The sequence below is a fragment of the Galleria mellonella genome, unplaced genomic scaffold (genome assembly GCF_026898425.1).
Source record: "Galleria mellonella isolate WM207_F2 unplaced genomic scaffold, CSIRO_AGI_GalMel_v1 utg184, whole genome shotgun sequence".
In the NCBI taxonomy this organism is placed as follows: domain Eukaryota; kingdom Metazoa; phylum Arthropoda; class Insecta; order Lepidoptera; family Pyralidae; genus Galleria; species Galleria mellonella.
Genome location: NW_026442025.1, coordinates 7,277,625 through 7,293,433, shown reverse-complemented (window position 1 = coordinate 7,293,433; position 15,809 = coordinate 7,277,625). Strand labels below are relative to the sequence as shown.

Here is a 15,809-nt window from a genome sequence, read left to right as displayed (position 1 = left end):
AGTTTAAAAATTGCTTGTAGCGAAGATATGTGTTTGGGACATAATATTATTGATGCGCGATTCTATCTTTTAAATTTAAATATTTACATAACAAGTCATGCAAGGGTATCTATAAAAATTATGTTATTTTCCTGCGCGTTTACGACTAATGTAGTTTTTTTTTTTTTGTAAAATTTATATACTTGTGAAAGTAGAGAGATTTGAGCTTATGTAAATCTAAAGAAAATTACTATTACTTTGGGGAACAATAATTTTATTGCAAATTAGGGGAGTAATAAAAAATGTATTTGGCAACCCTGTGATGGGATGGGTTATTTGGAGGCCGCCCAGAATTCTGAACAGTTTACGTTTATGCAAGCGATACCTTACAATATTTGGGTCAATTTGTGTCTAGCTGCTTGTTGCAGTTTATGGGCGACGCGTTTTTGAAATTGAGCTTCTGCAGTGTTACCTAATAATGTTCCTTAAAATTATTACTGCTACACCTTGGAATCTTTTCAATTTTGTTTTTTATGTATTTTTTTAGCTTACTTAATACATACTATGAATAATTAAATTTACACTATTATGAGAGATTATATTTTTTTTATTTTACGGTAAATTTTCGCTAACTTTTAATCAGTTTTGATGATTTCTTCGTGTGTCACAATTGAAATGTTTTTGTTTATGACATTGAATCATAAATGTGTTTTAATGAAAATTAAATATTTAATTGACATCAATACCATAGGGAGACTTTTCACAAAAGTCGTCTGCTTGGGTATTTCTATTCCATTCGTGTTTCTTACGTGAATCATTTGTAGCATACGTAGCTGTGTTTCGGTATGAAAGGTGGGATATGGCAATGAAATTACAGGGTAAAAAAACTTAACACTTTAGTCCTTAAGAATGGCAACGCGTGAAGATAATCATGGGCTACACAGTATACTCTGTTACTTTGTTATACCCATAGTACTATTGCCATCAGCAGGCAGGCAGGTGGACCGTCAATTTATTTGCCATTCTAAGTTATTTTATATAACATTATTTGATAACGTTAAGATGATTTGGATATTTCTTAAAACATTTAAATTAATAAAATTCTGATTCTTATACAGAAAAAAAAATGGAATTTGGATACGACTGGACCAGCTAATTATTTATATGCAAAAAAAAAATCAAACAAACAATATCCTACTAATATAATAACATTGCAATTAGACAATGTCTGTACATGGGAGATGTTTAAGAAAAAATAATGTATGGTCTTAATAAGACAAAGTCAAATACAATAGGAATTTTGTCTGTCTGTCTGAGTGTTTTATTTAGGCGCCACGTAAAACTACTAATTCAAATTAAACGCAGTTTTCATTGTTGTATTCTTGAAGGACTTTGACTTAAAAACTGGTGTATGTTTTATGTTGATACGCTATCTAAAAGTCGTCTATTTCATTGATGTTATTACTTATGAAATCCATGCCTACGAGAAGCAGGCAATAAGCTAGCATAAAATAAATTTCCTTCTACGTACATAGTTAGGTACTATAGAGACAAATATAACAATCTTGGCTAGTTTATCAAGTGACAGTAGCAAAGCAAATTCCAAGGACAGCTATGAAAGCAGGACTGACGTCACAAGATCCAGTTAGCGGCTGACAAGATTAGAGTCTCCAGTTACCCTCAAATGCACTATAGTCAACTTCATTCATTCAATTTACTTTGATGTTTGCGACATGTTCTAGTTTTAGATGCTTTATAGGTTTTAAAGCTAATTAATGTGTGCAATTAAAGGATGAAGGCGTAACATCTTATTTATTTATTCATTAGTACATATATGTGTACATGGCGGACTTAATGCTAAAAGAATTCTCTCCCAGTCAACCTTAGGGATGTGTCAGAATACTCATAATACACAGTAATTATTTATATACATACATACTAAAATTTACATATATAAACGAATAAATATATATAAATACTTACACAATATGATAGTAAATAGATAGATGAGAGTAAATAGATATTGCTCAGATAAAGTGAGCATGAAAATTTTTTTTAAAGACTTTAGTCGAAAGTCTTTTAATGGTATCAGGAACTTAGTCCTAAAAATTTTAATAAGAAGGTTTTCACTTATTGCAATTATTTACACTGTATTGCACCAATTTTATAAAAATTAAATGATTACAATTTATACTTTAGATCAGGTACACTGTTATTATATATTTATGCATTTTATGCAATATCCTTACACCCTGTTCATAAAAATTCTTTTATTCAAACTGCGAATTTAGTATAAAAGAGAGAGACAAAACAGTTCAATAACTAAAATAGATTTGTGAGCGATTTGACGTTTTTATGAATAAGGGAGTAAGGCGATATCTTCAATAAATCTGATTTGAGTTTTATAATATTTGTTTTCAATCGATACAGTCATTTACGTGTTGGATGACTGTCATTATTGGTGAAAAAGTTAAGGTCCCGAATTCGATTCCTTGGTCGTCATTATATTAAGAAACGTTCTTCTCTAAACTAGCCTTGGTTTGTTTGTTCTAGGCTGTGCCTTCGGTTTTTATAACAGTCTGTATTATAAAAACTAAAAGCATCCTAGCTTGATGATTAAACAATTGGGGTGATTGTAAAATAAAATTAAATATATTATTATAATACGTGATGACTGACGTCATTGTTTTCTTTTCGAAAGATAAAATCTTAATTTTTTTTACGTTATTATCATTGTGAAATGGCACGAACCCAACATAATGTTAGCGCGTGCATTCACAAATTTTCAGTTGGGTGTAGAAAGTTTTAGTACGATTCAAGGCGGGGGGTCGGTCGCATCTGGTCGCCGCTGCCGGCATTGGCCGCCCGCCCAACTACCGTCGACGCAATTACTGCACACAACTTACGAGTCCACACTTAGTTATACCTAGCACCTACCTATTGTGGTCTATTTACTGTCGGGACATTTTAATTTTATTAACCGACTTTAAAAACAGATGGTTCTAAATAGCACTGTACGATTCTTTCGACATTGTCAAAGTTCTGATCCGATTTTGATTATTCTTTTTGTGAAGGATAAGGTTTACTCCCGAATTGAGAGTTTGCTCTCATTGAAAGTAGATTATTACAAAAAGAAGAAACAATTATATAGATACATAAGTTAGATAAATTACTTAGCTATTATTTTTTTCGTTGTACAATTCTTTTAACATACGAAATTATTATTTTATACCAAAATGGTATCAATAAACACACACTCCGCCTTAAGTAGTTTAATATAAAGTTTTGATTATGTGTATAAGCTGTATTGTTTATTCATTTATATATTTATTTTATTATTAGTACGTGTAAGTGTACAAGGCTGATTTAATGCTAAAAGAATTCTTTACCTTTCAACCTTAGGAAAGTATCAGAATACTCGAATGCGGTACTGGTAATAATTGATACTAAGTACTTACTAAAAATTATATATATATAAACAAATAAATATATATAATATACACACAGATATACAATATATTGTACACGAAGATGAAATTAACTAGATAAATCAATTCCTTAAAAATCTATCATGTGACAATACTAAAATATTCACAATTGGTCCCGAGGACTGTTATATGATTTTACTAATGCTAAATTAAAAAGTAAATTAGCACCGTTTTAATGGAGCCCCTCATCAAGCTATGACGTCACGAGTGCCCTTTACCCCTCTGACATGTCTACGGAGATCGAATACGCATTATTCGTTTGGCCGAAATTTACCTATCAGTGCTAATTGATTTCGAATCAACAAAACATTTTCCATATTCGAATATCATTAGCTCGTGAACATTATATAAAATTATTTTAAATGTCAAATAAAATAAAATGTTCATTAGTATTTGAAGTCGTTCATCGGCCGAATGTTTTTTTTATTGATGACGTACCTACAGTTGCCAAAAAATATGTCCAGTCCCTTTATATAGAAAATTAGCTGTTGTCCACGTCTTTGCAAGCGTGGTGTCATGTTTTCCTTAAAAATTAAAAAATTCAAAAATTATTTCATAGCAAATGCGTACGTTGTAAATTAAACTTATGCTCTAAATTCAGTTTTCTAGATTTAGTAGTTTTGACTGTGTCGATAGTCAATCAAGACAAACGTTTTATAAGTATCTGAAAAACAATTTTCATTACAAACAATTTTAAGTCACAAGTTGGGCGCCAATATTATGGGCCAACATTGGCACTCAAAATGTGACTTTTGTTGTATAATGTTATACTCATAGTCGATTTGATGGTCTATACTCACAATTTGGCATGATAATTTAGCATTATTTAGATTTATAATTAACATATAGTTATTTAAAAATGATACAATTAATATATAATTATTTCCTCTTTCTATGGGAATTATACTTTTATTTTTTATATTTGCATATAAGGAAACTCTGTATCAAATTTTATCCTTTTAGAACTCGCTATTTCAGCTGTAAATTTTTTTTATAACATAAGGGCAAACGAGCATGCAGCTCACCTGATTGTAAGTGGATGCCGACCCTTACAAACACCCGTAATACCTGTGGGATTACAGGTATGCTGCCGGCCTTGTAAAAAGGAACATGCTCTGTTTTTGAAGGTTACAAAATCGTATAGTTTCAGAATTATTGTTGCTTGAAGTTGATTCCGAAGCGTGTTTGAACGCTGAAGAAAATGCCTTGAAAAAAGCACGGTAGAAGATCGCCGTTCATCCAGAAGATTGGAATGTAATTTTAGTTTGCTGTTATATTATTGATACGATGACTGATAATTCATATAAAATCATTTAATCTAATATAAAACTTAAAACCTTCGAATGGATTATAAATCAAAATCATTCAGAAAACAGACAGTGTATTAGGCCTTTTATTCGGTTGGCCTGCGATGTCGCGTGGCGTATCATAACTATCATACAATAAATAACTGCAGGAACAAATCAAGGTTGTCTAAATATGGCTTTATAGCTATATTGAGCTATTCTCGTATTATTCAATAACAAATTCTGTGCGTGCCGTGCAAATGGTGTCTTCATGTAAACGGCATAATGGACTCATATCAATAATGGTCGATGAGAAATTGTTCGCAAGTGTTCTGAATTGTTATGATACTTTTAAGGTATAATAATGGTTACTCATTCTTACTAAAATTTAGATATTATTTGTCCATGTAAAAGTTTTTTTTTTATACGAAGCGTACGTACGAGTTTATTATTACTAATGTTATAAACACTGAATTTGTTTATTTCTTTATTACCTCTTGGGACCTTCACGGTTATGAAATTTACTATACATATAGTATTTGTGGTGAAAAATGATTTGGGTTACTTTATACCCCGGTCAATCAACATTATAATATCCCGGGTAACGCAAACGAAGACGCGGGTAAAAACTAAATATAGGACAGACATGAAGATACAAGATAGAGTGTAACGTTTTTATTTAAGAATAATAGATATTTGAATTAATGCAAGAAATTTTTATGTAAGTGTATGTGCTAACATTGCCAGACGGTATACCATAGTATAACGACGTATTCATGGCCTATTACTGGAGAAGGGTAGGTGGAATGCCTTTCGTAATTGCTTGGTGATTGGAGTGCTCAATGATACCACACACAGCTTCAAGTAGTATGAAGGTAAATTACGAGTATTATTTTTATGAAATATAATGTTCACCGAAAATATGGTAACTAGAAAATGTGATTTTGCCGAATAGTATATATAGTGATAATAATGCATACTTATGTTACTTAACCTAAGTTACGTTCATTATTTTATTCTTTAATTCTTCCTTTATTGATTGTAACGAGGACTAGTCTTGAACCGCCTGCATCCACTAATTTCTTAAAGACATTTGAAGTTGTCACTCCATCTAGAAGAGGCCTTCGTACACTGCGTTTACAAAACTCGAGAATCCTTCTTCTCTATCGGTTTTTCGAGCTATAAGTTACCTAAGTACGACCTCTGGAAAGGGAAATAATAATTTGTCAATTGTAATGTGGCCAACGGGTTGTTGGCACCTATCCCAGACTAGATGTCTGCCTGTCTGCCACTTATATCATTTTGGCAAGAGATAATACTTTTATGTAGCTACCTACTTGGGATTTTGCCTATAAGGCTTTTATTATTTATTGTTATTATGTAACTAATGTAATATGTTCAATTAAATAATATAATAAGTATAGATATGTTTGTATGGTATATATATATATATATATATAAATATATATATATATATATATATATATATATATATATATATATATATATATATATATATATATATATATATATATACAATATATATATACAAGTTGAAGGAAAATAAGGATGTATATTATTGTCATTAGGGTGGAACAAAATTAATTATTAATTTTACTTCATGATGCATTATGATCTTAAAGATATGCAATAAAGAATTTATTAGGTATCTTCTCTACTAGCCAACAGTAATTGCTAGCCTGTATTGCTTACGCAAGGTATATCATATGGCAGTATTGCCATGTATTATCAATTATTTATCATGACATAGAAGAAGAAGTGTATATTGTGGAAAAGGTTCACTGGTGAACAATTCAAATTACATTGCTCTGAAAACAGTCCTAAATGTATCATAGATTTTGCAGAAATCCTCTACAAATTTAATAAGACATTATTCCGTAGTTATTTTAGGGAAGTAACTCTAAAATGGTGGTCTTTTTGTGATTACAGATGATATCTTTTTAAGGAAACGAATGTATAATGACTAAAAAGGGACATCTTTTTAGGGGCGTAATCTTATTATATCAGCCGCTAACTGTCCACTGCTGAATACAAACTTTATCCATAAGGGGGTTTTGCTAGTAGTTGTCACGTTTGGCAGTCGGTTTGGCAAGCGCAGTTCGGCTTTTGGTAATGTTTTAAAAGGGATGCTGCTATCCATCCATTAACCATGTAGTTCCCTTAGTCGCCTCTTATGACACTCACAGGAAAGGAACGGATGGCTCATTCTATGCTGGAGCCACACGGCAATCCTATGAGGACTATAAAATGACATTGATTTAAGGACATAACTCAAAAATAACAAATAAATTATGTACTTTTAAAAACGAAACGAACGAAACGAAATTTTATACTAAAGAAATATGTTTTTATTGAAATGTGACTCTGTAATTGCTGAAGAATGAAGTCTTATTATGAACAAGATCTGAGAAATGATTAAAAAAGACGTCTTCTTAGAGATGTGCTCTTGTACTAAAGAAGGGGAGTCTTTTAAGGCTCTAGACTCTAAGATGATTAAAACATGACATCTGTCGTTAAGGTCTTAAATAAACTGAAGATTGACATCTTTTTAAAGTTGCAGACGTGACCATGCTGCCAGGGAAGTAGTACCAACCTGTATCATATTGTGCTCTCAGCTTGTCGACGTTCCCCCGCAGTCATAGTTGACTGCGACCGCGCCGCCGTCGGTACCCCGACATTTTGTATATCTTCCACGTTATTTGTTAGTTCCGAATATTCCACTCGTCCGTCAAACACCAATCAGCACGGCTTTAATAATCATTGCACTGCCATTGTACACTTTTCAATGGGAAATATTAGGAGCTGTCATTCACATAGATTTATTGTCAAACATGGTTTAGAGTATGGGTGTTTTATCTAAGATATGGCAATAAAATTATTCTAACTATATTATAGATATATGAGAAAGTGAGTTTGTTTTTTCTTTTCTGTTTATTACTACGTAGCTCCTTAACGACTGAACCAATCGTCATAAAGTTTGATATGCGCATAGCATATGCTATATACAAGCTATTTTTATCCCGGCCAATCGTTATATCTGGTTCTAACGGAGAAAGTCACGGTGAAAATAACTATTTAAAAACTTTACAATTTGTTGATTGAAGGTGTTTATTAACAGGCTTTTGCGACTTCATAAATTAAATAAGCTCAAAATTTGGAATTGTAATGGTACATGGTATAATCACCTCTACAATTATCCATATAAAGGCGAGCTTATATCCAATCGTTACTATCTATCACGTATTATAGTCATACTCCTACCTACGTGTAGATATACTACATGTACCTACTATGTAGGTAGAAGTGTTACTTATATGTTTTATCTTTCTAATAATAGTTTAAACGAAGTTACTGGAAATTTTAATTAATTTACACTATTTTTGGTAGCAGTTTGTGCAATCTAAAATTGAACTTGATTTGTCTAGTTAAGTCCAATTCATAAAATATCCAGAACTTCTGATTAATATTTAGATTTATTGGAATTCAAAATGTTTTAGAAGAACGGTCGAACGAATATCTAAAACTTATATTTTTAGATAATTCGCGAAAATATCTTTAACTTTTAAGAAAATTCGACATGAAAATCTGACAAAAGTTACAGTTTTCCTACATTTATCCTGCTTTATAAATTCAAAATCTATTAATATTAAAACCCACTCCCACTCTTTTTATATTCCTTCAGGGAAACATTCCTTTCTTATTATTAGATTCCTATTTAAAGAAAATATGAATGAATTTGGATTTTATAACTTTAGTAGATTTGGCACAGTAATGACAAACCCGTCTGCCAAAATTTATCTATTTATATAATTTTATTAGTAAAACATCACCAAAGCCTAATTGCGGTTATCAATCCGCTAAGCGTGGCAACTACTGGCAAAACCCCCCTTATGGGGGAGGCCTATATTTAGCAGTAGACAGTTAAGGGTCGATATGTTAATTATTATATTAGTATGTGGGCAATGGGAAAACACTAACTAGGTTCTTTCTTCTGTAATAATGTATGACATTATAGTCTATCATCATCCATAATATCAATTAAAATCAAATGTCACGGCTATACGATGTCTCTGTAGTAAGGTGTCGATCCTTGGTAGTACAGGTTGCATTTCCCATGAATTAAGGTCCTAGATAAGTTGCAAATTGCTATGAATATATTTGTAATATACCTTTTTACTAGGTATAACTTATAAAAATATTAAGTTTTACTTTTAAGCCATAATATTGTGTATGTATTGATTCTTCCCTTGAGAGGAACAAAAAAAAAGCTTTTATTCTTTCATTGTGTATTTTATTCATACCGCGACTTTTCCCGCGCGAATTTAGTCCCGTAGGAATTTCTAAGGAAACAATTGAATTAGTTATTACTCTGGGAGCTTTCAATTAGTAAAATTTCTAGGATCACTTCTGAAATTCCAGGGATTACTCCTACGTTCAGCTGTAGATAAAATCCATTGGTTTTAGCTGTAACCGCAATCCTTTAAAGGACGCTTTTCCAAAAATAGTTTGAGAAATTTATATTAATTTTATGTTTAGAAATTATATTATAAAATTTCGAGTCTACGATTTAAAATGATGGACCTCTCTTCTCATATAAATCTTCAACCTCTCATACCGGCGTGTACTCAAATAAAGTTTTTAAAGAAAAGGGTGGTCAAAGTTAATATTTTAAACTGAAGGATTCATAATTAAAAACAAAATGGGATATAATATCCGGAAATATAACTTTTACGGCAAAGTATAGGATTGTTAGTGTGAACCACTATCTCATAAATTATAAGAAAATTACAAGAAAATATTATGCAATACACATTCTTACTGAATTTCTTTATAGAAATATTTCCTTACTCTTATAATATTGCCTATACTCGTAGGTATACACTCTTAGTATAGAATTCACTGTTATATTGTCATATGATTATATTGTCATTATGTGGGTAATTTATCAACTACCATTAGGTTTGCCACTTCACTCTACAACAGATAAAGTTTATCTATGTGCAGAGATTCTCTGTTGACTGTGTGCATGAATTTATTGTCCTATTTATAGACATAAATTCTGAAACTATATAAAAATCTGAATTTATTATAAAGTATCTACCTATTTCACAACATTTAAGAAAGGTATTTCTTAAGTATCGTAAAGACAACTAAAAATATATATATTGAGAGAGTCCTAGTAGGTAGGTAGTTCAATAACATCCTTTTAAGTTACTGTGTAATAAATGCTATATAATATTATATCTTTAATTTACAGAAGGTTGCAATATCGATTAAGAAACAGTGCCTACGATTCAACCTTTTAGACAGACTTGTAACATTTCATGTTATATGAAATTTCTGATATCTAATTATATGCATTTAATATTAAAATCAATGCAATAAAGCCTTCATTCTCATTCATCAATCAATACAAATAGTAATGACGATTAAAACATTAAATATTTTTATCGGCTATAAAACCATTAACTTAATGCACATGAACGTATCTAAACAACTAAGTTGCTTAGGACGATAATATTGACGTAAACATTAACATCCATAATGTTGGCTTGGTTAGATCTAAAAATAATAGTTGACAAGGAGCGGGCTGTACGCCGTTATTGGATAGATAGTCGTGCAGAACATTATCAAACAGACATTAGCCACGGACTACCCACGTCATCGTCATTCATCCTCTTCGATCGCACACACACACGCTCACGGCCACGCGACACACCACACCCGCGATACCTCTGCACACCACCAGTCCATCATCTCATACCTGTCCCTAGCCTACACGAAGACTCAACAGTCATCAAAGCACCATAAAAACCAATTACGCCGTCGCCCTACACTCTCACACGGCCGTCCACCATTTTAAATTCATTCACAAAAATCGCCATGGCTGAGCAACTATTTGTTTACCGTTTTACGCCTTTCTGAGCATATAAAAACACGACTGTCAGTCACTAGTTACTACTTTAGGTTAAAAACTGGTATTTTCCACTGGTTTTCGCGTTGAAAACGCGTTTTAACTCGTTTTTTGTTGGCAATACGGTCGTTTGGTTTTGCGCGGGGTCATGACGTCGAGACTGCGCGACGTAACGTGTGCAACTGAAGAATGGTGGCAGGACTGCGGCGATCGCGGGACACGCATGCGCTTTGCCTACCCGCCAAAATACACCTACGCGCATGTATGAGTAATGTAAGTATTGGACCCTTTACTACTTACATTGATACATATTAGATATTTTTTTATATATTCATAATTGTTATTTTTTAATTGAAACACATGCTATGCTTATCTGCGTAGCATTTTACGTAGTTGTAGGTAATTAAGTAGATTCCTGAAGCTACATGAGCTGCGAAATAGCGCTGCGTAGATATTCTACGCTTGTTTCTGCTAATACTTTGTATTTTCTTTTTATTTTGTAGCCATTTTTTTATGGTTAATATAGTATAATATATTTATTTTTATTTACTTATTATCTATCCGATAATGTGAAAACTAAACGCTGATCAACGCGCAGCAAAAATGACAAAGTAGGTCGGGAAACTTAATATCGCTAACTTGCGTATAGATTCGTTGTGAGTTCGATATGAGTTGAAGCAGCTGTGCTTATATGGCTAAGTTTCGGTTCGAAGGATGGGATATACCGGTGAAATTATAGAGTCTGATGATTTAACATCTTAGAACTAAGGAATGGTAACGCTTGAAGAGTGGGGGGAAGGGATTGTAAATAATTTGATCTAGCTTGCGCCCTATTGCTAGCAATACACTCTGTTAGGTCGACCTCCTTGCGTTCCCCCTGGAAACCATCATGTTTAATTCCAGGTCCATCTATTATAATGGACTAACCGACCTGCCTTTTATCCTCATTAATCATTTGTCCCTGATGCCCCGCTAGCAGTATTCTGGTGGCGCAGATGGCGTTACCCTTCCATTCTTACCCATTAAAAGAAACACTTTCATTTAAACGAAGCGTTAGCTTTTTATCATTCTAAGGAATGTATACCTAATACATAGAAAAATTAATACAGAGCCCAATTGTAGTTATTCCTTTTGGATCAGTTGATATTATCGAAAATGATTAGGAGAAGGTCGTAGTTATATATATAATATGCCTAACTTATTCATTATCATATGTACCACAAATGTGTTGCTTCACGGTTGAAACATGAATAGACCGAGGTGCCCAAGGAAACTTTTGTACAAAGTCTCCCTCTAGTAAACTGGGGAACTGTTAGACTCCATTACTAAAAATATGGTTCCCCCACCACCTATTGGTGCCGCGCCATATATATATATATATATATATATATATATATCCACCTACATTACTATAAAGTATATTATTTCTGTATATATAGGTACTTAGATCTTTATCTAGGACAAAGGGCTATAGAGCTGAGTGTATTTTTAGCATTTTGCGCTATCCAGTTATTGGGGATGGTGACGCAATGACGTAGGAAGATCTGAGACACTCTGGCGCCGATATGGCTAGACCGAGGTCATACGGGGTGCGCCGTCGCCAAAAATGACTATAACAATGTCTTCATCATTTATCTTATTGGAGAAAAAGTGTTTTTAGGTCTTAATGGTCATTAGTTTTAGGGTACAGTTTTATAATATATTCCTACATATATAATTAACCTAATTATGTATATATATATATTTAATATGCAATTAAGTACTAACTTGGTATTTAAGTACATGTACGAACGAAAAAAGGACTTCAAGTTGTCTAATATAATTAAATAAAATAAATAAATAAAAAATAAATGCATAACTGTTAGATTATTACATGGTTTGAGGCTACGATATTTCGACTCCGTAGCAAATCATGTTAAACTATGTATTTTATAATTTATTATCTCAGTCGTTAACTATTTATTGCTGAACATAGGCCTCCTCTTACTGGAGAGTTTTGCGAGTAGTTACCAAGCTTGGCAAGCGGGTTGGCAATTGTATTTAGGTTTTGGTTTTAAAAGGTATCATCTCTTGCTCACTTAGTTTCCTTAGTCGCCTCTTACGCCACTCACGAAAAAGGAAGTGGTGACCCATCTTATGTTAGGACCACAAGGCAGGGTCAATTGTGCATACAATCGAAAAAATATAAAAAGTTTTATTATTTTTTTCTTTTCACAAAATGACACAGATACTACAATATCTTGTGTCTTGGAACATATAAAATATATTTGGGAAATAAACTATCCGAATAATTAATTAAGATAAGTTTTTTTACTAAACTGCAGTTCATTTTAGACTTTCCCTTTCGGGGAAAAAAAAATAAAAAATATTGGACAATTTCATCTATATCCATAGTTCATTGCCATATTCGTATGTAGTTTCTTCCATATTTCTCCACAAAATATGGTCCTGAGCCATCTATATTTATTGAATTCCTGCAATATTTTTATTTCGTCTTTACCTATGTACTGATTGCTATCAAAATCATCATCATTAAAGGAACGTTCTGCATACAGTACTACTACTGTACATAAACTGAATGTTATACAAAACAACCAAAAGAATCGAAAAGTAACAAAAAAATTAGAACCTTCTATTTTAACTTAATAGGATGCAGTATATTAGTAAACGAGGCTTAAATTTTTTGTCGTTTCTTGACTCATGTTTCCTTGGAAAAAATGGTGAATTTTCCGGATAGAAAACTAAAATAATTCTAATAATGTTATTTTAACACTGCATATTTCTTTGGCTTTACGCGGTAAGAAATTTTTTCAGTTCAGAACCTTTATTATATTTTACCTTTGTTTCTTTCGCGTATATCCTTATTTCATGTGCTATAATTGTGAAACTCTAAGATGAGAACAGTTATTGTTCATCACAAATACGGAATTTCACTTTGGCTGAAACCTCACACACTTTTCTAGTCTTTATAAGAAGAGCTAGTTTTATTGCTGGAAAAATAAATGAATATACAATTCATAGACATACGAGTATAATTGTTATAATAGATATATAAATATACATATAATTATTGAATCTGTTTACTTTTCTATTAATATGTCATCATATCAGCCGTTAACTATTCACTGCTGAACCTTAGACCTCCCCTATAAGAAGGGTTTTGTCAGTATTAGCTATGTTTTCATGGGTTTGCAACCGTAGTTAGACCTTGGTGATGTTTAAATTCCTTGACCATTAACTTTCCTTAATAGCCTTTTACGAACCCACGGGAAAGGAATATTGATATGTATATTATAATACAATAAATGCGAAAGTTTGTATTTTCTTCATGTTATTTTTTCACGCTAAAACTGCTAAACGGATTTAAATAATATTTGGTTTACGGTTAGGCCATATTCTATGTTAACTTAGCACATATGCTTCACTCGTGTAGTGTCGCGGGATAAAGCTAGTAATTAATATTATAATTATAAAATATTATATTATAAAAGAAGAAATTTGAGATATAGGCTATATTCTCTTCTTTAAGAAAAAGACTCGAAGGACCATCAAATGGTAAGTTTTATAGAAGACAAATCTAGGTGTGACAGGGATAACGAAAGGATATAAGGACACACCGTCTTGCTGTGGGCTATTATTGATTCCTTCCGTCACTTTATCACCAATGTACACACAAAATATTGTCTACAAATGAATGTATACGCCAGCGGGGCACTAGTGAGGGATGATAGACGAGAATGAAAAGGCAGGGCAGTTAGCCCATCGCGATGAATACACTTGGTATTCAGCACGATAGTTTCTAGGAGGCACCACGGGGAGGTCGTCCTGGTAATATACCCAATATTACTAACAATGGGGCTCTTGTTCTTCATAACTAACATTGACCTCTCCCCCCCGTTTTAATTGTTAGTATCAATTATATGCTGTGTTTGCTTATATAAAATTGTTTAACTTTGTTTTAAGTTCTATGATTGTAGAAATACTTACATAATATTTTGAAAACAATTGTTGGTAAATAATTATTTTTAATTATTAATAATAATTGCTGAATAAATAAAATAAAAATAATACATATATGTACGTTGTGTTGTACCCTAGTTGTGAAAAAAAATTTTAGATAGTTATATTAATAGCTCATTCATTTTATTTATTATTTATTGTACACATTAATAATACATAAAAAAATATTACACATGTAAGCAAATGTACAAAGGCGAGCTAACTCTAAAAGAATTCTCTTCCAGCAATACCAAAGTGGAAAGGATCATCAATGTCAGCGGGTAGAGCGATGTAATAGTTGCTATAATTTTTGTACTACATAATATATTTTTCTTTCTTTCTTTTAATAATAACAAATTGTGGTACTATAATAAGTATTTAGAATAAAGACAAATTAAATATATATGTTTTGAGAATGTTAGGCAAGCATACGGCTTACCTGATGGTGAGTGTTGAGCGCAATCTATGAAATGGATAATAGCATTACCAGTACGGTTACAAATACATGACTTAAGAAGGTAAAGGTCTCTTCTTAGAGATTTCTATGTAGAAGTTGTTAGAATTTTGTCTAATTTTATTATTTGTCATAAATTAATAAAAATATATGTTATGGTTATATTTATGTACAACTGTTACTTTTTTTTATACAACTTAGAATGGCAAACAAGCTGACGGCCCACCTGATGGAAAGTGGTAACCGTCGCCTATAGACATGAGCAGTACCATGCACATAACAGAGTACACTGTTTCGCCCATGATACCCTCCATGCGTTGGCATTCCTGAGGACTCAGATGTTATTTCTCTGTACCCAGTAAATTCACGTCATATCTAACCCTTCAAACCGAAACACAGCCATGCAAACACAACTGCTTCACGGTTGAAACACGAGTGGGACAGAGGTACCCAAGCAATCGACTTTTGTACAAAGTCTCCCTCTGGTACTATAAATAGATTTTATTTTACCTATAAAAATATTAATAGAATATACATTGATTTATCTATTTATTTATTTAAAACAAATAATAATCATTAACAAAGACAGCTTAGAGTGTATTACAGGTAATTATTTCTTATCAGTACAATCAGCTCAATTATTCTAATATACCTATAACATATAGGTT

At 32.1% G+C, this 15,809-nt stretch overlaps 1 protein-coding gene across 2 annotated transcripts in view; it reads right to left on the bottom strand.

Moving 5' to 3' along the window:
• LOC113512165 (protein piccolo) overlaps positions 1-10,922 on the bottom strand; it is a 36,500-nt gene extending 25,578 nt beyond the window's left edge. Inside the window, exons 1-2 of one of the 2 annotated variants that reach the window (XM_031909156.2) lie at positions 10,682-10,922; positions 7,368-7,630 (exon numbers count right to left, since the gene is read on the bottom strand). The gene's annotated coding sequence lies outside the window, so the exon portion shown is untranslated. The remainder of the gene's footprint in view (positions 1-7,367; positions 7,631-10,681) is intronic. The other variant, XM_031909158.2, reaches the window with a different exon arrangement.
• Positions 10,923-15,809: the final 4,887 nt, after the last annotated feature.